This window comes from Mus caroli, unplaced genomic scaffold (genome assembly GCF_978045245.1).
Source record: "Mus caroli unplaced genomic scaffold, Mus_caroli_1 scaffold_14, whole genome shotgun sequence".
Lineage (NCBI taxonomy): Eukaryota > Metazoa > Chordata > Mammalia > Rodentia > Muridae > Mus > Mus caroli.
In genome coordinates, this window is record NW_028227269.1 from 94488383 (window position 1) to 94511144 (window position 22762).

Consider the following 22762-nt stretch of genomic DNA (forward strand, 5'->3'; position numbering starts at 1 on the left):
TTACTAAATATAAAAACATTCTCTATGTATGTATTAAGATGCTTCTCTCAACTGTTTGTATAGTTTCTTGTAAATGAATTTTAATCCACTATTAAGACTGCTCTGGCATGGAATCACATCCAAAGACCAAGGTCTGTGTGATCTTGCTGGAATATAGTCATGCTAAGTATATTTAATCCTTCTGACTGGAATACAGACACACTTAGTGTACACTTTTAATCTCTAACAATGAAGGTAAAGTTACTTTGTAGAAGAACGAAGCTTCATTTGAAAGTGATGTCTGAGAGTCAGACAAAAAGACAAATCTGAAAAAGATTTGACAGTGAGTCAGATATAGGATACACCAAACTCTCACAAGAAAAGCACAGAAAAAACAGGCAAGTTAAGAGAGGAACACATAAAAGAGAAGGAGTGAGAAAAAGAGGAGGCAGATTTTCTGGGACAGGTGAAGACAGAACTAGCCAGTGAAGGAAAATGAGCCATAAGATTAGTACAGATTGCCTGAGTTAGTTGGAGGCCAAGCAGAGCAATTCCTGCAGAAGCTTAGAGAAGCCAACTTGAATCAATCAACTTGGAGCAGAGTGTGGGACAGCTGAGTTGAATGAGCCAATCAGAGTTCATGAAGAGCTAAAACGAATGAATTTATTCAGTAATAAGCCTAAAAGATGACAGTTACATCTGGTAAATAAAAGTTAAATTTAGAGTTTCCAATTTCTTTGTATTGTATGAGATATTTTCTATAATGTAAATTTCCATGAAGCTGAGAATATTGGGAAACTTTTCTCTGTTTTGATTTAAATTTTGTTGCATTATGATGAGAAAAGATACATAATTTCAATTTATCTGAATTTGTTAACATTTAAAAACATATTTTGAGTAAATAGACTTACATCACATTCTTCTTTCCCTTAAAATATTGTAATAATAAAAAAGTAGTATAAAAGTTTTTTGATATAAACAACAATCAATGAAATCTTATATAGATGCTTGTATACAGCAATACTGAAAATACATGTTTTCTCAATATAAATTTTAAATAACTCCACATATATTAACTGTATGATATTTTAAAATAATATATCACTATTAGTTTTTTAATGAATATAAATAGATAAAATCTTTTTGTTTGTTTGTTTTTAAAAGGGCTTAAAATCTTGGTTCTTACTGTGGTACAAACACAAAATAAGAGCAATTTTGTGACATTGGAGTTCATTGTAATAAGGCTATACTTAAGGTTTTCACTTTTAGGTTTAGTAAGTCAAATCCTTCTGCAAAATTTGTGACATATATTTTTGTATAGGGACTTTTAAAATTTGGGTCATAGAATAATTAATTTTACAAGTAGTTAGCTTATTTAGCCTATTTGCTTCTATGGGCATTTAACAAAGTTTGGTTTACTCCTTATTGTTATAAATAGCTCAGAAGTTCTAACATAGTTTATTGTACTAGTGCTTTTTAAAATTATTTTATTTATTTACATTTCACAAGTTGTCCACTCTTGCTGGTCTCCCCTCCACAATCCCACCCCATCCATACTATCTCCTGTTTGCCTCTAAGAGGGTACTCCCTCACCCAACCATCTACTCTGGCCTCACCCATTTAGCATCCCATTCACTGGGGCAACAAATCTCCACAGGACCAAGTGCCTCCCTTCCAAGTGATACTAGATAAGGCAATACTATGCTTCATATGCAGCTGGAGCCATGCCTCCCACCATATATATTCTTTGGTTGGTAGTTTAGTCCTTGGGAGCTCTGAGAAGTCCAGTTTAATAGATATTGTTCTTCCTATGGGTTTGTAATCCCTTTCAACTTCATCAGGCCTTCCCTATCCCACCCACTGGCATCTCCAGGCTCAGTCCAATGGTTGCCTGTGAGTGTCTGCATCTGTCTTAGTCAGGTACTGGCACAGCTTCTCAGGGGACAGCCCTAATGGAATCCTCTCTGCAAGCATTTCTTGAAATCAGCAATAGTACCAGGGTTTGGTGTCTGTAGATGGGATAGATTCCTATACTGGGGTGTTCTATGGATGTTTTTTTTCTTCAGTCTCTGCTCCATTTTATGTCCCTGTGTTTCCTTTAGACAGGAATTTTGGTTTAAACATTTTGAGATGTGTGAGTGGTCCCTTCCCTCAATTAGGGACTGTGCCTATCTACTGGGCGTGGTCTTGTCAAGTTCTATCTCCTCTCTGTTGGTTGTTCTGGCTAATGTCATCCCTATTGAGTAATGGGGGCCTCTTGCATACCTGGCATCTGGGGCTTTCTAGTGGTTCCCACCCAACTGTCCCACCACCAATGCTACATATTTCTGTTCATTCTCCTGGCTCTCAGGACTTGTCTCCTAACACTTTCCATACCTGAACCTTCTTCCCCTTTTCCTTCCCCGCCCCCCCCCACCTTCCACCTAGCATCCTCCCTCCCTCTGCCTCCAGTGATTATTTTGTTGCCCACTTCTACATTGAATTGAAGCATCCACACTTGGTCTTCATTCTTGTTAAGCTTCATATGCTCTGTGAGTTGTATAGTGGGTATTCGGATCATGTAGTTATCATGTACATCTTTTTGGATCTGGTTTACCTCACTCAGGATGATATTTTATAGTTCCATCCATTTGCCTGCAAAATTCAGGAAACCATGGTTTTGAGTAGCTGAATAGTATCCACGGTGTTAATGTATATTTTCTCTATCCATTATTCTTTTGAGGGATATCAGGATTGTTTATAGCTTCTGGCTATTATAAATAAGCCTGCATGAACATATTGGAGTATTTGTTTTGTTATATATTGGAGGTCCTTTGGGTATATGCTCAGTATTGGTATAGCTGGGTCTTCAGGTAACACTATTTCCAATTTTCTGAGGAAACCCCAGAATGATTTCCAGAGTGGTTATATCGGCTTGCAATCCCACCAGCAATGGAGGAGTGTTCCTCTTTCTCCACATTCTCACCAACATGTGATGTCACCTGAGTTTTATATCTTAGCCTTTCTGATTGGTTTAAGGTGGAATCTCAGGGCCATTTTGATTTGCATTTCCCTGATGGGCTCAATTTTCCAATAAAAAGACACAGGCTAACAGACTCTATATATTAAAACAAAATCCATCATTCTGCTGCAAGCAAGAATCTTACCTCAGAAATAAAGATAGACACTACCTCAGAGTAAAGGTTTACTAAGAAAAAATACCCAAGAAACAAACTACAGTATCCATTCTTAATAAAATGTACTTTCAACCAAAAATTATCAAAAAAGATGGAGAAAGATGCTTCATACTCAAAGAAAAAGTCTACCAAGATTATTTTTCAATTCTGAACATCTATGCCCCAAATGCAAGAACACCCACATTTTAAAAGAAACTTTACTAATGCTCAAATCACACACTGGATCTCACACAGTAGTAGCATGATATTGGTACAGACAGATTGTATAATGAAATAGAATCAAAAACCCAAAAAGATGCTAGATTTTTTACAAAGAAGTAAATACCATACAATAGAATAAAGAAAGTATCTTCAATAAAGGGGGCTGTTCTAACTGCATGTCTGCATGTAGAAGAATCCAAGTAGATCTATATTCATCTATATTCATCATACTGCACAAAGCTTAAGTTCAAGTGGATTAAGGACCTCAAAATAAAACATGATACATTAAACTTAATAGAAGAAAAAATGTGAGAAACAGTTGGCATAAGAAAATTTCATGAACAGAACACAATAGGATAAACACTTAAATAAATGCTCACTATACTTAGTCATCAGAGAAAAGCAAACCAAAACACTCTGAGACTCCATCTTGCATGTATCAGAACTTCTGAGATAAAAAAAAAAATAATAATCACAAAACCAATGGCGAGTACATACTCACAGGGATATGGAGAAATGGGAACATTTCTCAATTGCTGTTGGAATTTCAATCTTATACAACCACTCTGGAAATCACTTAGGCTTTTTTTTTCTTTCAGAAAATTGGGAATAATTCTTCCAGAAGACTCAGCAATACCTCTCCTGGGAATACACATAAAGGATTCGCCATGACCAAGAAGGGCATGTGATCTAGTATGTTCACAGCTGCTTTATACATAATTGCACAAAAATAGAATCAACTTAGATGCCCCTCAAGCAATAACTGGATACAGAAAATGTGTTGCATGTACACAATGGAATAATATTCAGCTAATAATAATAAGGAAATCATGAGTTTTTCAGGTAACTGGATGGAACTAGAAGGTATTATCATGAATGAGGTAGCCCAGACCCCCAAAGGTCATGTGTGATTTGTACTCACTAATAAATGGATAAAGTGCAGAATATCAATTGTGGATTGGTCCTAATGCTAGTTGTGTTAATCTGTTTCACAAATTGCATGAGAATCCTGCATTTGAGACCCTGAGTGTCCCTACCCCCAGCTGGTTCTAATTTGGTAAGTAAAGTTGCCAGCAGTCAATAGCTGGGCAGGGAGACAGAGGCTGGACTTTAGGATTCACAGGAAAGAGGACCAAACAAGAAGGATTTAGAAAAGGAACCAGATCCAGGTTTGAAAGCTGTGGAAGACAGAGTACACACTATATAAGAACCAGAGAAGAGTAGCCTCAGGGTTCTCTTCCCTGATTGGGTCTGGGGTAGCAAAGATGGAATATAGATTTTAGTAAGTAATAATTGTGGTGTATCAGAGGAGAGGTGTTAGCAACATGGAAGTTTGGGAGTGTCCCAACCATTTAGCTGGGCTAGGCATATGGAAAAAAAAGCTTCATAAAGCTTCTTAAGTGTCTTTCATTTTAGAATCAAGAACATTGAGCAGGTGGTGAGCAATGTGTGCCAATGGGGAGATAGTATGGATTCTACTGCTACAAATACTCATGATAAACTCCACAAATCCAAAGATATTAAACAAGAAAAAAAAAAAAACACCAAGGAAGGATGCTTAAATCCATGTATAAGGGGAAAGAAAATAGTCACAGAAAACAATGGGAGAGAGAGAAGTTGGTGGGAGAGGGGATTGGGAGGAGAATGGGGGACAGGTATGTGGAGGGACAGGAGAGAGTTCCAAAGAACCAGAAGAATGAATAGAAATATGCAGCTGCCTGGGGTGTGGATGATATCTAGGAAGTACCAAAGACCTGGTATATGAGAGGATTCTGGAAGTCAATGTAGGTGACTTTAGCATAGATGCCTAACAGTGGGGCCATGAAGACTGAAGATGTCAACTCAAGATACAGCCAGGCAGAAGCCCCAGTGGAGGATTATGGACACACACCTACCCCCAAAACATTCAACTTAAGTTTTTTTTTTTTTTTTTTTTTTTTTCTAAAAAAAAATGCAGGGATGGAGCAGAGACTGAAGGATAGGCCAGCCAATCACTTGCTCAACTGGAAACTCATCCCCTGTGAAAGCACCAGTTCCTGGTATTATTAATCCTCTGTTTTACTTGCTGATAGGAGCCTAGCATAACTGTCCTCTGAGAGGTTCTACCCATCAGTTGACTAAAACAGATGCAGATACCCACAGCCAACTATTAGCCAGAGTTCTGCGACATTTATTAAAGAGTTTGGGGAATGTTTGAAGTCTCTGCAGTAGATGGGAGCCACACAGGATGTCCAACAGAGTCAACAAACCTGGACCACAGACAGGTCTCAGATTCTGAGCCATAAACCAAAGGTCATACCAGGCTGAAATGAGGCACCTGGCACAAATGTAGCAGACAGGTAGCTTAGTGGTCATGGATGCCTTCCTTGACCTCAGTGGAAGAGGATGTGCCTAATCTCAGAGACTTGATGTGCCATAGTAGTTAGATATTCAGGGGAGGCCCACCTTCTCAGAGGACAGGGGAGGTGGTCGGGAAAGGACTCTGTGAGGGACGGACCAGAATGGGTGCACCATTTGGGATGTTAGTTAAGTAATTTAGAAAGAAAAAAAATGTTGATTTTTTAAAAATATTTGAAAGCTATGTTTTTAATTAATTTATTTCAAAAAATTGTTTTGATTTTAAAATTTTTTGTAAACATATTTCTGGTTGAGTTATAATATTTTCATTGTGTAATGAACTCACATTAAACATAAATTTTAAATTATTATAATTAATTAGTTTTAACTTTGAGTTTGCAATCATTAACCTACACTTAACCTACAGTTAAGCTACACTTTTATTCATATTTATCTAATAGGACATTGAAGCTAGAAACTCTAATAGAAACACCATTTTTCCCTCATTTTTTTCCTTCACTTTCTTTTTTCATTTCAAATACCACTTTTATTTGGCAAAATTGAGTTTGTTTTACTTTAGTATAATTATTTCTCATATTTCCCAATTCAAGTTATCTTTATCATGTTTTTTTTTCATAACATTCATTTTCATAGTCAATATATTTTTGAATTTTAGTTTAAATATTTTAAATAGCTTTTAATGTTTAAAAATATATTTTCCCATTTGTAGAAATGTCTGTTTCTTTTGGTTAATGCCTAGTAGCATATTTAAATCCCATCTATTCTTTTAAATAATATCTTCTAATAAACTCTATTTTTTGTTTTGTTTTGTTTTGTTTTTAGAGACAGGGTTTCTCTTTGTAACGTTGGCCATCCTGGCCCTCTCTCTGTACATCAGGCTGGCCTTGAACTCAGAGCTATCCACTGCCTTTGCTTCCCCAGTGCTGGGATAAAATGCAAGTACCATCATTCCCAAGTAAAGTTCAACTTTTTCATAACTTTATGAAAACTGAACTTTACTTGGGAATGTTCTTTACTGGCTTGCTTCCCCTGGCTTGCTCAGCCTGCTCTCTTATAGAATCCAAGACTACCAGCCCAGAGATGGTCCACCCACACGGGGCCTTTCCCCCTTGATCACTAATTGAAAAAATGACTTACAGTTGGATCTCATGGAGGCATTTCCTCAACTGAAGCTCCTTTCTCTGTGATAACACCAGCTGAGTTAAGTTAACACAAAACTAGCCAGTACAATTGACCCCTTGTCAACTTGACACACAAACAAATCACTAGTAAGCCTCAACCCTTACATTCTTATCCATCCCCAAGATCTAAATAACTTTAAAAGTCCCACAGTCTTTACATATTCTTAAGCTTTCAATCTCTTTAAAATATCCATCTCTTTTAAAACCCAAAGTCTTTTTTATGATTAAAAGTCTCTTAACTGTGGGCTCTACTAAAATAGTTTCTTCCTTCAAGAGGGAAAAATATCAGGGCACAGTCACAATCAAAAGCAAAAATTAAACTCCAAGTGTACAAAGTCTGGGATCCAACTCATGATCTTCTGGGCTCCTCCAAGGGCTTGGATCACTTCTCCAGTCATGGCCTTTGTAACACACATCTTGTCTTCTAGGCTCCAGCTGCCTGTACTCCACTGATGCTGCTGTCCTTGGTGGTCATCTCATGTTACTGGCATCTCCAAACACTGCTGTCTTCACTGCAACTATGCTTCACAAACAGCCTCCCATGGGCTCTCTTCATGGTGCCAAGCCTCAACTACTTTACATGACCCCCTTCTGTCCTGGGACATCAATTGCAGCTGAGGCTGTACCTTCACCAATGGCCTTCTATGGCCTCTCACTGTGCTGAGCCTCAGCTGCCCTGCATGACCCCTTCATGCCTTCAAAACCAGTATCACCTGGGTGACTCTTACACATTACCAAGTCCAGCCACAGCACAAGGTACAACCTTGGCTATCTCTGGAACACAGCCTCTGTGCTCTCAAAAAACACTTCCCAATAGATGTCACCTCAATGATGCTGGTCTCTTCTTAATCACTGCTAATTTCTTAGCTCCAGCTAACCAGCATCAATAGTCCCAGTAATTCAAAGTTTTTGCTTTATTAGTTCTGTTATCTTTTTAAGCACAGCTGATTTTTCAGCCCCAGCTAACCAGAACCACAGAATCTTCACAATCAAAACAGCAATGGCCCTGATAAAAGTCTTTAATCTTCCCTCTGAAATATCACAAGCCAGGCCTCGATCTTCTGCACTGTTGTCAACATTATCTTCCAAGCTCCTACACAACATTCGATAGAGGTGTTAATACCGAATGGATCTTCTGGCCCAAAGTTCCAAAGTCCTTCCACAGTCCTCCCCAAAACATGGTCAGGTTGTCACAGGAATACTCCACTATGCTGGTACCAATTTGTCTTAGTCAGGGTTTCTATTCCTGCACAAGCATCATGACCAAGAAGAAAGTTGGGGAGGAAAGGGTTTATTCAGCTTACATTTCCACATTGCTGTTCATCACCCTAGGAAGTCAGGACTGGAACTCAAGCAGGTCAGGAAGCACGAGCTGATGCACAGGCCATGGAGGAATGTTCTTTACTGGCTTGCTTCCCCTGGCTTGCACAGCCTGCTCTCTTATAGAACCCAAGACTACCAGCCTAGAGTTGGTCCCACCCACAAGGGGCCCTCCCTACTTGATCACTAATTGAGTTGTATCTCATGGAGGCATTTCCTCAACCGAAGCTCCTTTCCCTATGATAATTCCAGCTGTGTCAAGTTGACACAAAACTAGCCAGTACAAGTATCAATATTTTTGTGAGTTGTAGTTCATTGTAATTTAGAAGTTTCAAGTTCCATTGTTCTTCCCATCTATCCTGAGTTCTTTGTAGAAACTTGTCTGTTCCTCTCTGAGCAACTCTCTACAAGGATTTATGATTCCTTAACAATTTTCCTTTTTTTCAAAGTGTAGAAGACTCAATGTAGTGTCTTAAACATAACAGTGGGAAAACCCACTAGCCCATAAATGCAGCATTTATAGGTATTAAAATTGTAAATGTAAATGAAATTAATAAAGCTAATTAATGAAATGTCTTATCATATATGTATATATATAACACACATGTAGATATATAAATATATTAGATGTATTTTAAAAATCTAGATTGAAACATGTCAGCTTTGATTGTATCTGATTGTGTAAATAATCATTTAAACTTTAATTGTTCCCTTACATGTTATTTTTTCATTTCATTCATATTTCATCAAGAATCAGTTGTCAGATCTCTGAAAATGCCATTCACTTATTTCCTATCATACATTTCAAATCACAAATGAGAGAATATTTTATATTTATTCCTGTTAATTGATATGACTAGTTCTGTCATAAAATTGTTTCTGAACCTGGTATCTTCTTAAAAAAATTCTGTGGCCTAATGTAAAATTTTTTTACATTAATAACAACATTTCTTTCTTGTCATCTTTTCTTCCATCATCTTCTCTATTATACATCCATCTTGCATCCTTTTACATACATCTTAAAATTTTAGTTTTATATCGTTTCTGAATCTATTTTCCTTGTATATTCTTGTCTTCACATTCAGCATATAATTTATTCAAGGGTAAAATTCATGTAGTTATATACTTGTACTCTCTTGACAATACTTTACAATGGCCTCCAAATAAAAATAATTTTAAATGGCTGTGCTTTGCATGGATATATATTATGTACTTACTCTTGAAACATAGTCGACTTATCAATTTGATGGTTAAATATACATCTATTTTTCCTTCTACATTGATTCCTTTCATTCTCTCTTTCTCAAACCTCTGCATCCTTCTGCTAAAGTATCTAGGAAGACTAATGAGATGGTTTATATGTGAAGATATATATTTTTTAAAAAAGAAATTGTAGTTGGCAATTGAGTCTTTCTTATTGAGTGCAAAACGGAGAGATTGACTTTATACTAAGAAGACAATTGAGTTTAAATATGTATGCAATATTGCTAACATGGAAAATATGTTGAACAAGAATTGAAATTATTTTTTTTTAAAATAAACCATATTGACACTGAATTCACATTTTGACAATACTAAAGATTATAATACTAAAGAATATAAAGATTCTTACTTTCATATGCATTTTATGGTGATTGACATCATCACCGAGTTTGTATATTTTCAAACAAATGTCACATGCTATATACCTAATAAACACCAAATCATAGTTTAGACATTCTTGCCTATTCAATTTTTCCAGATCCAGATTTATGATAATAAATATTTACACACTAAATAATTATATGCATAGGTACCCACTCTTCCCATTGATTCCTGAAGAAGCCCTTGGTCCTGTGAAGGCTCAATGCCCCAGTGTAGGGGAATGCCAGGGAAGGGTGGAGGGAATGGGTTTTCTAATTTTAAAAATTAGAAAACACACACACACACACACACACACACACACAATATTCTAACTCATGAGCTATATATTTCCTAGACAGAGAGAGACAGTATACAATTATATTTACACAACTATAGTTGATGAAGTGAATTATAAACAGAAGAATTGTGGGTTCAAAACCAAGATGTACCTGGTAAATTATGTTAAGATTTTATTTTCAGATATTTCTGGGTTTTTTTTTCATTTTTTATTAGATATTTTCTTCATTTAAATTTCAAATGTTATCCCAAAGTCCCTTATAACCTCCCCCTCCCTGCTCCCCTACCCACTCACTCCTACTTCTTGTTCCTGGCATTCCCCTGTACTGGGGCATATAAAGTTTGCAAGATCAAGGGGCCTCTCTTCCCAGTGATGGCGGACTAGACCATCTTCGGCTACATATGCAGCTAGAGACACGAGCTCTGGGGTACTGGTTAGTTCATATTGTTGTTCCATCTATAGGGTTTCAGACACCTTCAGCTCCTTGTGTACTTTCTCTAGCTCCTCCAATGGGGACCCTGTGGTCCATCCAATAGCTGACTGTGAGCATCCACTTCTGTATTTGCAAGGCACTGGCATAGCCTCACAAGAGATAGATATATCAGTGTCCTTTCAGCAAAATCTTGCTGGCATGGGCAATAGTGTCTGCGTTTGGTGGCTGATTATGGGATGGACCCCTGGGTGGGACTGTCTCTGAACCCCTTCTTTCGCCTTAGCTTCAAACGTTGTCTCTGTAACTCAATCCATGGGTATTTTGTTCCCTAGTCTAGGGAGGAATGAAGTATCCACTCATTGGTCTTCCTTCTTGATTTTCTTGTGTTTTGCAGATTATATCTTGGATATTCTAGGTTTCTGGGCTAATATCCACTTACCGGTGAGTGCATATCATGTGAGTTCTTTTGTGATTGGGTTACCTCACTCAGGATGATGCCCTCCAGGTCCATCCATTTGCCTAGGAACTTCATAAATTCATTCTTTTTAATAGCTCAGTAGTACTCCATTGTGTAAATGTACCACATTTTCTGTATCCATTCCTCTGTTGAGGGGCATCTGGGTTCCTTCCAGCTTCTGACTATTATAAATAAGGCTGCAATGAACATAGTGGAGCATGTGTCCTTCTTACCAGTTGGAACATCTTCTAGATATATGCCCAGTAGAGGTATTTCTGGATCTTCCTGTAGTACTATGTCCAGTTTTCTGAGGAACTGCCCGACTGATTTCCAGAATGGTTGTACCAGCTTGCAAGCCCACCAGCACTGGAGAAGTGTTCTTTCTCCACATTCTCTCCAGCATTTGCTGTCACCTGATTTTTTGATCCTAACCATTCTGACTGGTGTGAAGTGAAATCTCAGGGTTGTTTTGATTTGCATTTCCCTGATGATTCGGGATGTTGAACATTTTTTCAAGTGCTTCTCAGCCATTTGGGATTCCTGAGTTGAGAATTCTTTATTTAGCTCTGTATCTCATTCTTTAATGGGGTTATTTGAATTTCTGGAGTTCAGCTTCTTGATCTCTTTGTATATATTGTATATTAGTCCCCTAGCAGATTTAGAATTGGTAAAAATCCTTTCCCAATTTGTTGGTGGCCTTTTTGTCTTATTGACAGTATCCTTTATCCTGCAGAAGCTTTGCAATTTTATGATGTCCCATTTGGTGATTCTTGATCTTACAGCACAAGCCATTGCTGTTCTATTCAGGAATTTTCCCCCTGTGCCCATACCTCTGAGGCTTTTCCCCACTTTCTCCTCTGTAAATTTTAGTGTCTCTGGTTTTATGTGGAGTTCTTTGATCCACTTAGAATTGAGTTTTGTACAAGGAGATAAAAATGGTTCAATTCACATTCTTCTACATGATAACCGCCAGTTGTGCAAGCATTATTTGTTGAAAAGGCTGTCTTTTAAATTGGATGACTTTAACTCCTTTGTCAAAGACCAAGTAACCATAAGTGTGTGGGTTCATTTCTGGGTCTTCAGTTCTATTCCATTGATCTACCTGTCTGTTCCTTTGCCAGTACCATGCAGTTTTAATCACAATTTCTCTGTAATACTGCTTGAGTTCAGGCATGGTGATTCTTTTATTGTTGAGAATAGTTTTTGCTATCCTAGGTTTTTTGCAAATTGCCCTTTCTAACTCAGTGAAGAATTGAGTTGGAATTTTTATGGGGATTGCATTTAATCTATAGATTGCTTTTTCAAGATAGTCATTTTGACTATATTGATTCTGCCAATCCATTACCATGGGAGATTTTTTTTCCATCTTCTGAGATATTCTTCAATTTCTTTCTTCAGAGTTTTGAAGTTCTTGTCATAAAGATCTTTCACTTCCTTAATTAGAGTCACAACAAGGTATTTTATATTTTTTGTGAATAATGTGAAGGGTGTTGTTTCCCTAATTTCTTTCTCATCCAGTTTATCCTATGTGTAGAGAAAAGCCTCTGATTTGTTTGAGTTAATTTTATATCCAGCTACTGCACTGAAGCTGTTTATCAGGTTTAGGAGTCCTCTGATCAAATTTTTAGGGTCATTTATATATACAATCATATCATCTGAAAATAGTGATATTTTGAGTTCTTCCTTGCCAATTTGTATCCCCTTGATCTCCTTTTGTTGTCGAATAGCTCTGGCTAGGACTTCAAGTACAATGTTGAATAGGTAGGGAGAAAGTGGGCAGCCTTGTCTACTCCCTGATTTTAGTGGGATTGCTTCCAGCTTCTCTCCATTTACGTTGATTTTGACTACTGAATTGCTGTATATCGCTTTTATTATGTTTAGTTATGGGCCTTGAATTTCTGATCTTTCCAAGACTTTTATCATGAATGGGTGTTGGATTTTGTTAAATGCTTTCTCCGTCTCTAACAAGATGATCATGAGGTTTTTGTCTTTGAGTTTGTTTATATAGTGGATTAAGTTGATGGACTTCCATATATTAAACCATCCCTGCATGCCTGGGATGAAACCTATTTGGTCATGATGGATGATCGTTTTGATGGATCGGTTTGGATTCTGTTTGTGAGGATTTTGTTGAGTATTTTTGAATCGATATTCATAAGTGAAATTGGTCTGAAGTTCGCTTTCTTTGTTGGGTCTTTGTGTGGTTTATGTATCACAGTAATTGTGGCTTTATACAATGAATTGGGTAGAGTACCTTCTGTTTCTATTTTGTGGAATAGTTTAAGGAGAGTTGGAATTAGGTCTTCTTTGAAGGTCTGATAGAACTCTGCACTAAACCCATCTGGTCCTGGGCTTTATTTTGTTTGGATACTATTAATGGCTGCTTCTATTTTTTTAGAGGATATGGGACTGTTAAGATCATTAATCTGATCCTGATTTAACTTTGGTACCTCGTATCTGTCTAGGAACTTGGCCATTTCATCCAGGTTTTCCAGTTTTGTTGAGTATAATCTCTTGTAGGAGGAACCGATGATGTTTTGGATTTCCTCAGGATCTGTTGTTATGTCTTCTTTTTCATTTCTGATTTTCTTAATTAGGATACTGTCCCTGTGCCCTCTAGTTAGTCCGGCTAAGGGTTTATATATCTTGTTGATTTTCTCAAAGAACCAGCTCCTGGTTTGGTTGATTCTTTGAATAGTTCCTTTTGTTTCCACTTGGTTGATTTCAGCTCTAAGTTTGATTATTTCCTGCCTTCTCCTCCTCTTTGATGAATTTCCTTCCTTTCATTCTAGAGCTTTGAGGTGTGGTGTCAGACTGCTAGTGTATGCTCTCTCTAGTTTCTTTTTGGAGGCACTCAGGGCTATGAGTTTTCCTCTTAGGACTGCTTTCATTGTGTCCCATAACTTTGGGTATGTTGTGGTTTCATTTTCATTAAACTCTAAAAAGGCTTTAATTTCTTTATTTCTTCCTTGACCACGGTATCATTGAGCTGAGTGTTGTTCATTTTCCAAGTAAATGTTAGCTTTCTATTATTTATACTTTTATTGAAGATCAGCCATTGTCCGAGGTGGTCTGATAGGATGCATGGTATAATTTCAATATCTTTGTATCTGTTGAGGCCTGTTTTGTGACCAATTATATGGTCAATTTTGGAGGAGGTACCATTAGGTGCTGAGAAGAAGGCATATCCTTTTGTTTTAGGATAAAATATCCTCTAAATATCTATTAAATCCATTTGCTTCATCACTTCTGTTAGTGTCCATGTGTCTCTGTTTAATTTCTGTTTCCAGGATCTGTCCATTGGTGAGAGTGGGCTATTGAAGTGTCCCACTATTATTGTGTTAGGTGCAATGTGTGCTTTGAGCTTTACTAAAGTTTCTTTAATGAATGTGGCTGCCCTTGCATTTGGAGCATAGTTATTTATAATTGAGAGTTCATCTTAGTAGATTTTACCTGTGATGAGTATGAAGTGCCTCTCCTTGTCTTTTTTGATAACTTTGGGTTGGAAGTCAATTTTATTTGATATTAGATTATCTAATCCAGCTTGTTTCTTCAGAACATTTGCTTGGAAAATTATTTTCCAGCCTTTTACTCTGAGGTAGTATCTGTCTTTGTCCCTGAGGTGGGTTTCCTGTACGCAGCAAAATGTTGGGTCCTGTTTGTGTATCCAGTCTTAGTCTATGTTTATTTTTTTTTTAATTGGGGAATTGAATCCATTTATGTTAAGAGAAATCAAAGAAAAGTAATTGTTGCTTCCTCTCATTTTTGTTGTAAAACTTGGGATTCTGTTCTTGTGGCTGTCTTCTTTTAGTTTTATTGAAGGATTACTTTCTTGCTTTTTCTAGGGTGTAGTTTCCATCTTTGTGTTGGTGTTTTACCCTTTATTATCCTTTGAAGGCCTGGATTCCTGGAAAGATATTGTGTGAACTTGGTTTTGTCATGGAATACTTTGGTTTCTCCGTCTTTGGTAATTGAGAGTTTTGCTGCATATAGTTGCCTCTGCTAGCATTTGTGTTCTCTTAGGTTCTGTATAATGTCTGTCCAGGATCTTCTGGCTTTCATAGTCTCTGGTGAGAAGTCTGGAGTAATTTTAATAGGCCTGCCTTTATATGTTACTTGACATTTTTCCCTTACTGCTTTTAATATTCTGTCTTTATTTAGTGCATTTGTTGTTCTGTTTATTATGTGTTGGGAGGAATTTTTCCTGGTCCAGTCTATTTGAAGTTCTACAGGCTTTTTGTATGTTCATGGGCATCTCTTTTTTTAGGTTTGAGACATTTTCATCCATAATTTCGTTGAACATATTTGCTGGCCATTTAAGTTGAAAATCTTCATTCTCATCTACATCTATTATCCATAGCTTTGGTCTTCTCACTGTGTCCTGCATTTCCTGGATGTTTTGAGTTAGGATCTTTTTACATTTTGCATTACCTTTGGTTGTTGTGTCCACTTTCTCTATGGAATTTTCTGTACCTGAGATTCTCTCTTACATCTCTTTTATTCTGTTGCTTTTGCTCTCCTCAATGGTTTCTGATTTCTTTCCTAGTGATTCCAACTCCAGAGTTGTCTCCCTTTGTTTGGTTGGGTTTTTTTTTTTGTTGTTGTTGTTTTGTTTTTTTATTTCTCATACTTCCCTTTTTAGATCTTGGATGATTTTGTTCAAATCCATCACCTGTTTGGTTGTGTTTTCTTGTAATTCTTTAAGTTTTGTGTGTGTGTGTCTGTGTGTTTCCTCTTTAAGGACTTCTAATGGTTTAGCATTGTTTTCCTGTAAATCTTTAAGGCCTTCTACCTATTTAGTAATGTTCTTCTGTATTTCTTTAAGTGAGTTATTAATGCCCTTCTTAAAATCTTCTACCAACATAATGAGATATGATTTTAAATCCGAGTCTACTTTTTGGGTGTGTTGGGGTATCCAGGACTCGCCGTGGTGGGCATACTGGGTTCTGATGATGCCCAGTGTCCTTGGTTTCTGTTAGTAAGATTCTTAAGTTTGCCTTTCACCATCTGGTAATATCTGGTGTTAATGTTCTAGCTGTCTATGGCTGGAGCTTATTCCTTCTGTGATTCTGTTAGCCTCTATCAGCACTCCTGGGAGTCCAGCTCTCACCTGAGTCTCAGTGGTCCAAGCACTCTCTGCAGGTATGCTCTCCTCTTACACGGCAGGTGTCCAGAAGTCTGGAGGTCTGATCCACCTCCTGAGCCCTCCCTGTAGGCTGACTCTCTGGCAAGGAATGTGCCTAGGAGCCTGGGTCTCAGCTCTGCCTTCTGGCTGAAGATGAAGGCCTGAAGGGTCCCTGACCAAGAAGCTCTGTTGCTTCTGGAGCCCTCATGCTCTCTCTTGATCATGAGGTCCTGCAGCATGGAGAGTCCTCTTTGGCCTTCGACGCCCTAGGCCAGGTTCACATGGATGATGGCAGGGCTGGCCTTGTGATCCCGAGCACCTGAGTGTGCTAGGGGTCCTGTGGTGTGGAGAGTCCTCTGGGGCCCTTCGTGCCCTCGTCTGGGTTCACGGAGAAGATCATGGGGCTGGCCCTGACTGGAACGGATCTCAGCCTCTGGTCGGGCAGGGTTCCTTTGTCCCTGTTCTTGCTGGCACAAGACCCTCTGTGATTCTTTGGAGCTGATGTTGTGTTCCACTCACCTGAGATCCTGAGGTGATCCTCAAGTCCTGCGGCATAGAGAGTACTCTGGAGCCCTTAGTGGCCTCCACTGGATTCAGGTGGAAGATGGCGGGGCTGGCCCCAACCAGCTTCTGTTTATTTTATGATTGTATTTTATTTTAAAATTTCTGCTTTACATTTCTTTCCTTCGAATCTCCCCAAATATACCTTCCTGCTTTTCTTCAAACTAATAGCCTCTTTAATCAGCAATAGTTATTGTAACTGTAATGAACTTTTACATGGGACAATAAATTGATGACCTCTGTCATTTGTCATATGTTGGTTGTCTATCCTGAGAGACAATTACCACAGGTCTAATTTTCTGAACATCATCTTCGTTCCCTAATCAGCTGGGCTTTCAAGAGCTTATGCTTCCATCAGCAATCCCAAACCCTCTACTTCTCATCTGATTTAACTGATTGTATTATAGCTCCTGCATTGACTCTATTGAAATTGTTTTGACAGATATTTCCAATAACACACTTACTCCTAAATTCAATTGATTCATTTCAGGGCTATCAGCAGGGACATACAAGATGGTTTTATTCCCTTCATGTTCAATATGTGGCCATCACCATAGCTTTGTTACTTTTCTGGCAGTTCATTTCAACCTTTTCTTATGGAATTCTAATTTCCAATCATTATTGGAACACTTTATTATGTCTGAAGTTTCTCCTTAGAGAGAAAAGAAATGATGTAGGGGGAAGTAATAAAGATGGAGATAAAGTAAGACAGATGCAAAGAAAGAGATAGACACAAAGAGAGGGAGAGAGAGAAAGACAGAGGACGACAGAGAGAGGATAAGAAAGAGGAAGATCAGCCTTCTCTAACTCTGGCATTTTCATCCATTTATTGCTTGACTTCCCTAACCTGTGAACCAAAAATATTTCAAATTAAACAATTTGAAAAAAAATCAAGGTTTATCTTTTCTCCACCAGGACCCCTCACACTCATACCAAGGAAAGATTAACTAATGTCATTGTGGCTATTTTACAAGAAATCATCCCATAATATTATATTGATTAAGTTTATGGGGTCATTATGAATTATGTCCAAATACAATGATCTTTAAAACAATGAAATGCATTAGCTAAATCTGCTTATATATTTTAAGCATATTTTATATTGTTCTAAAGATTTTTTATTATTACTTTTATCATTATTATTAGTTGATTTACTAATTTCAACTGAATAAGCTTGGAGAAAGATTGTAATAACAGATTTTATGCCTGAAGTTTATTTGTGGTGACTGCCACTCTGTTGAGTATACTAGGTATTAAATGATGGATATGAGCAGCTTCCTTTTATATTTGCCTGATTAGAAAGAAAGTTCCTTTCTTTATATGTAATATAAATTATTATATTATATATATATGATTTCACATTATATATATTCATACATATATTTATTCTAGAGGCTTCCTCGTGTTTATAGGCTATTCTTTTGTTGCCATGAATCCAATTACAGTTCCAGTATTTCTGATTTCACATTTTTATATTATATATTCTTATTTTAAAAAATTGAATGTTAATGGACTTATCTATAAATTGTCCACATTGATGTATCAAACATATAATGTTTGATAATCAGCAATCTCTCTTTTTGGTTGTGAGCCTAGCTTTTAATAACTGATACATCTCTGCAGTGCTCTAATAACTTGTCAGTTTCCTTGTTTTTCCCATCACTTTCCATTTCCCCATCATTTTTCCATTCTTATAGAACTTATAGATCAAAGTTATCTCTCCATTTATTTTTTCTGCAGTAAACTGGCTGAACTGTAAATACAAAATTGTTCAGAAATCTAAGCATGCTATATTGTACATTATTTTATATCCTCCCACATATATAATTGGGACATAATGTATATTGTCCAAAAATAAGCATTTCCTTTACTCTGAGTTCCAAGAATCTGAGTTAGGTCTATAAAAATTAATTTTATTTTCTCCCAAGAAATTCCTTTGATTCCAAGACAAAGTAACATACCCTAACCCTCTATTGTCTATCTGACACAATTACCACAGGGTTTTCTCTGAACCATAGGTTCTCAGAGCTGTAAATTTTTACTGTTTTTGCTTAATTAACAAATAGGGTTCACTAACTAGCTTGGGGAACATAAATGTTACTTACAATATTACTTTTACCAGTAAAAAAAAAAAAAAATCTAAAGACAGTAAGGCAAAGAATAACACGGACAGATCCTGATAAGGATGTTATTGTCTCTTTAAATGTTTCTATCACTGAGTCCATTACAGGAATTTCAGCACATTCTTTTCAGTGTCTTCATGTTTGAGAACCACACAAGACAGAAAAGTAGCTTTTAATGGGAATTTCTGCTGTTTCTCTTGTCACAGATTTTACTTGAACACAATAATGTTACCTTCTCCTGAAATAAAGTTATAACAGGCAAAGAAAAGCAGGATATAGAGATAGTAGATAGATCTCCTTATTATATTTTATAATGCTATTCCTAATGATACATGAATCATGTATCATCTCATATAAAACAACAGAACCATTAATGAAAAAATATAGTTTCAGAGTTATATCAGACACAGATGAAGCTACAAGACTTAATGCATATTGAAGATTCAAACATTTGATTATACTAATAAAAAATAGGGAGTCAGATGCTGAGTTGAAATGCTGCTAGCTCATAAAGATGAGGAAACCAACTACATGACCTTTCTCCTCATTTGATATCCCCAGAAGAAGAGCAAGTCCTACTTGGTCATTTTGCTTCAAAATCCCTTCAAACTCAATTGCCTTCCTTTCTGCTTCCTCTGGCTATGTCTATTCCACATCCTGACTTCCTCTGCCTATCTATGGTTTTATCCTATGCTCAATTCCTTTCCATTCAATGGCTAAGGATATGGAGAAATTATGGAAGTAACTCAATAGTGAATGTTGATAATGACGGGAGCAACTTAGGAAATATAAGGTATCATGCATAACATTTTTTTATTTTTTTAATTAGGTATTTTCCTCATTTACATTTCCAATGCTATCCCAAAAAGTCCCCCATACCCTCCCCCCGACCCCCTACCCACCCATTCCCACTTTTTGGCCCTGGCGTTCCCCTGTACTGGGGCATATAAAGTTTGCAAGTCCAATGGGTCTGTCTTTCCAGTGATGGCTGACTAGGCCATCTTTTGATACATATGCAGCTAGAGTCAAGAGATCCGGGGTGCTGGTTAGTTCATAATGTTGTTCCACCTATAGAGTTGCAGATCCCTTTAGCTCCTTGGGTATTTTCTCTAGCTCCTCCATTGGGGGCCCTGTGATCCATCAAATAGCTGACTGTGAGCATCCACTTATGTGTTTGCTAGGCCCCAGCATAGTCTCACTAGAGACAGCTATATGAGGGACCTATCAGCACAATCTTTCTAGTGTATGCAATGGTCTCAGCATTTGGAAGCTGATTATGGGATGGATCCCTGGATATGGCAGTCTGTAGATGGTCCATCCTTTTGCCTCAGCTCCAAACTTTGTCTCTGTAACTCCTTCCATGGGTGTTTTGTCTCCAATTCCAAGAAGGGGCAAAGTGTCCACCTTTGGTCTTTGTTCTTCTTGAGTTTCATGTGTTTTGCAAATTGTAACTCATATCTTGGGTATTCTAAGTTTCTGGGCTAATATCCACTTATCAGTGAGTACATATCATTTGAGTTCTTTTGTGATTGGTTTACCTCACTCAGGATAATGCCCTCCAGGTCCATCCATTTGCCTAGGAATTTCATAAATTCATTCTTTTTAATAGCTGAGTAGTACTCCATTGTGTAAATGTACCACATTTTTGTATCCATTCCTCTGTTGAGGGGCATCTGGGTTCTTTCCAGCTTCTGGCTATTATAAATAAGGCTGCTATGAACATAGTGGAGCATGTTTCTTTCTTACTAGTTGGAACATCTTCTGGATATATGCCCAGGAGAGGTATTGCGGGATCCTCCGGTAGTACCATGTCCAAATTTCTGAGAAACTGCCAAACTGATTTCCAGAGTGGTTGTACAAGCTTGCAATCCCACCAATAATGGAGGAGTGTTCCTCTTTCTCCACATCCTCGCCAGCACCTGCTGTCACCTGAATTTTTGATCTTAGCCATTCTGACTGGTGTGAGATGGAATCTCAGGGTTGTTTTGATTTGCATTTCCCTGATGTTTAAGGATGCTGAACATTCTTTCTGGTGTTTCTCAGCCATTCGGTATTCCTCAGGTGAGAATTCTTTGTTTAGCTCTGAGCCCCATTTTTAATGGGGTTATTTGATTTTCTAGAGTCCACCTTCTTTAGTTCTTTATATATATTGGATATTAGTCCTCTATCTGATTTAGGATAGGTAAAGATCCTTTCCCAATCTGTTGGTGGCCTTTTTCTCTTATTGATGGTGTCTTTTGCCTTACAGAAGCTTTGCAGTTTCATGAGGTCATTTTAATAAAGGGTTACAACCCATTTTAAGAAAACTGGAGATTTCAATTGAGTTGCTGTACTGTCAAAGAACAATATGTTGTGTTAAAAAATAGAAATAGATAAGCTGCTTGAATTTTGTGAAAAGGGAAAGAGGCTGTTGACACTAGGACAAAAACCTAATATTGTGAAGGACAAAGCAAAGGACACCAGTGTAGAAGAAATGGAATTTAACTACATAGACTGTAAGGATACTGATGAGGACAGTGAATCTTGTTACAAATAGTAAGATAGTGTAGTTCTATTTGGTGCTAAAGTACTGGGACATAATAGGTTTTGCATGCCTTCCAATAGTTCTTCATAGAGATAACATTTGTAAGTACTCCGGAGTAACATACTATTGTCAGATGCTTTCAATTATTTTAGCTTTCTCTGAGAAAAGCCACTATGTCTAAGATAGGCAATCCACATACTTAATCAAACTTGGATTATGAATTTAAATGCCGTTAGGACTGTTTTGTTTATAACAGAGAGTTTGGAATTTCTGGGACATTTTTGTATGCATATGTTTAGATTGTGTGATTGACCTTGGACATGCTTGGAACATCTTGCTAACTGTGTTTGCTTTGCCTGGCAGAGATATAGAGATACATTTAGATTTCTGGAGATTTGTATTCTGATTAGAGAGTCACAAAATCTGAGATAAAACATCTGCCACAAATCCCAAAAGGATAAAAATGTGCATTGGAATAGTCACAGGTCAAAGACTAATAGGCAGCAAAATAAAATCCTGAGATGCTGAGAAGACAAGTTTAGATTTTCAAGATTTGAGGGAGAAAGAGTTCTAGTCTCATTCTCAGAACACTAAACACTAAGATACAGAGCAAATGATCAGGCTAAGTCCACATTCCATCCCTGATACCTCATAGCCTCTAGTAGTAAAATAAATGCAGCTATACTCTATATGTCTCACAGAGGATAGGTTGAATTATTCATAAAGAAATATAGACAACCAAAAGTACCAGAGTAACTACAGTTTTCTCTGTGAGTGAATAAATGTTAAGGAAAATTCTGTCAAAATTGGAAAGAATAAGGTCAGAAACAGGAAGTGAGAGGAAAAGAGAAAGAAAGGAAGACCTTAGAAACAAGAACAGTATGTAAGACAAAAAAATCAGTTTAATATTGGATTTGTTAGCTAATTGTGATTAAAAAAAACAGAGATACATGTAATCACATAGACAGCATTCCAGCATTTGCTTTTATAATAACAACACTATAATAAAATATAACCATTATAGGATATATATAAAACAATGTAATAAGATAACAATTTAAAACTATGAAGAAATAGTTTTTAAAGTTCACAATAACTGATAAAAAGCACAAATGATATTTTATGAGTTAAAATACATAGGACAATAAATAATGGGGAAATTTGATAACACAGAATCAATTCATATAGAACACACATGGGGGATTGCAATACTTGGACATACATATTGAAACTTCAGGAAAAGAAGACAAGGGAAAAAGAAATAACTATAAAATATAAAAAATACTAATGAAATCTTTTAATCATAAATCAAAGTAGCTTAATAGCATGTGAAGAAAATTATATTGAGACATACCAAAATAATACTAATTGCTACTAAAGACAAATAGAAATATATATCAGAA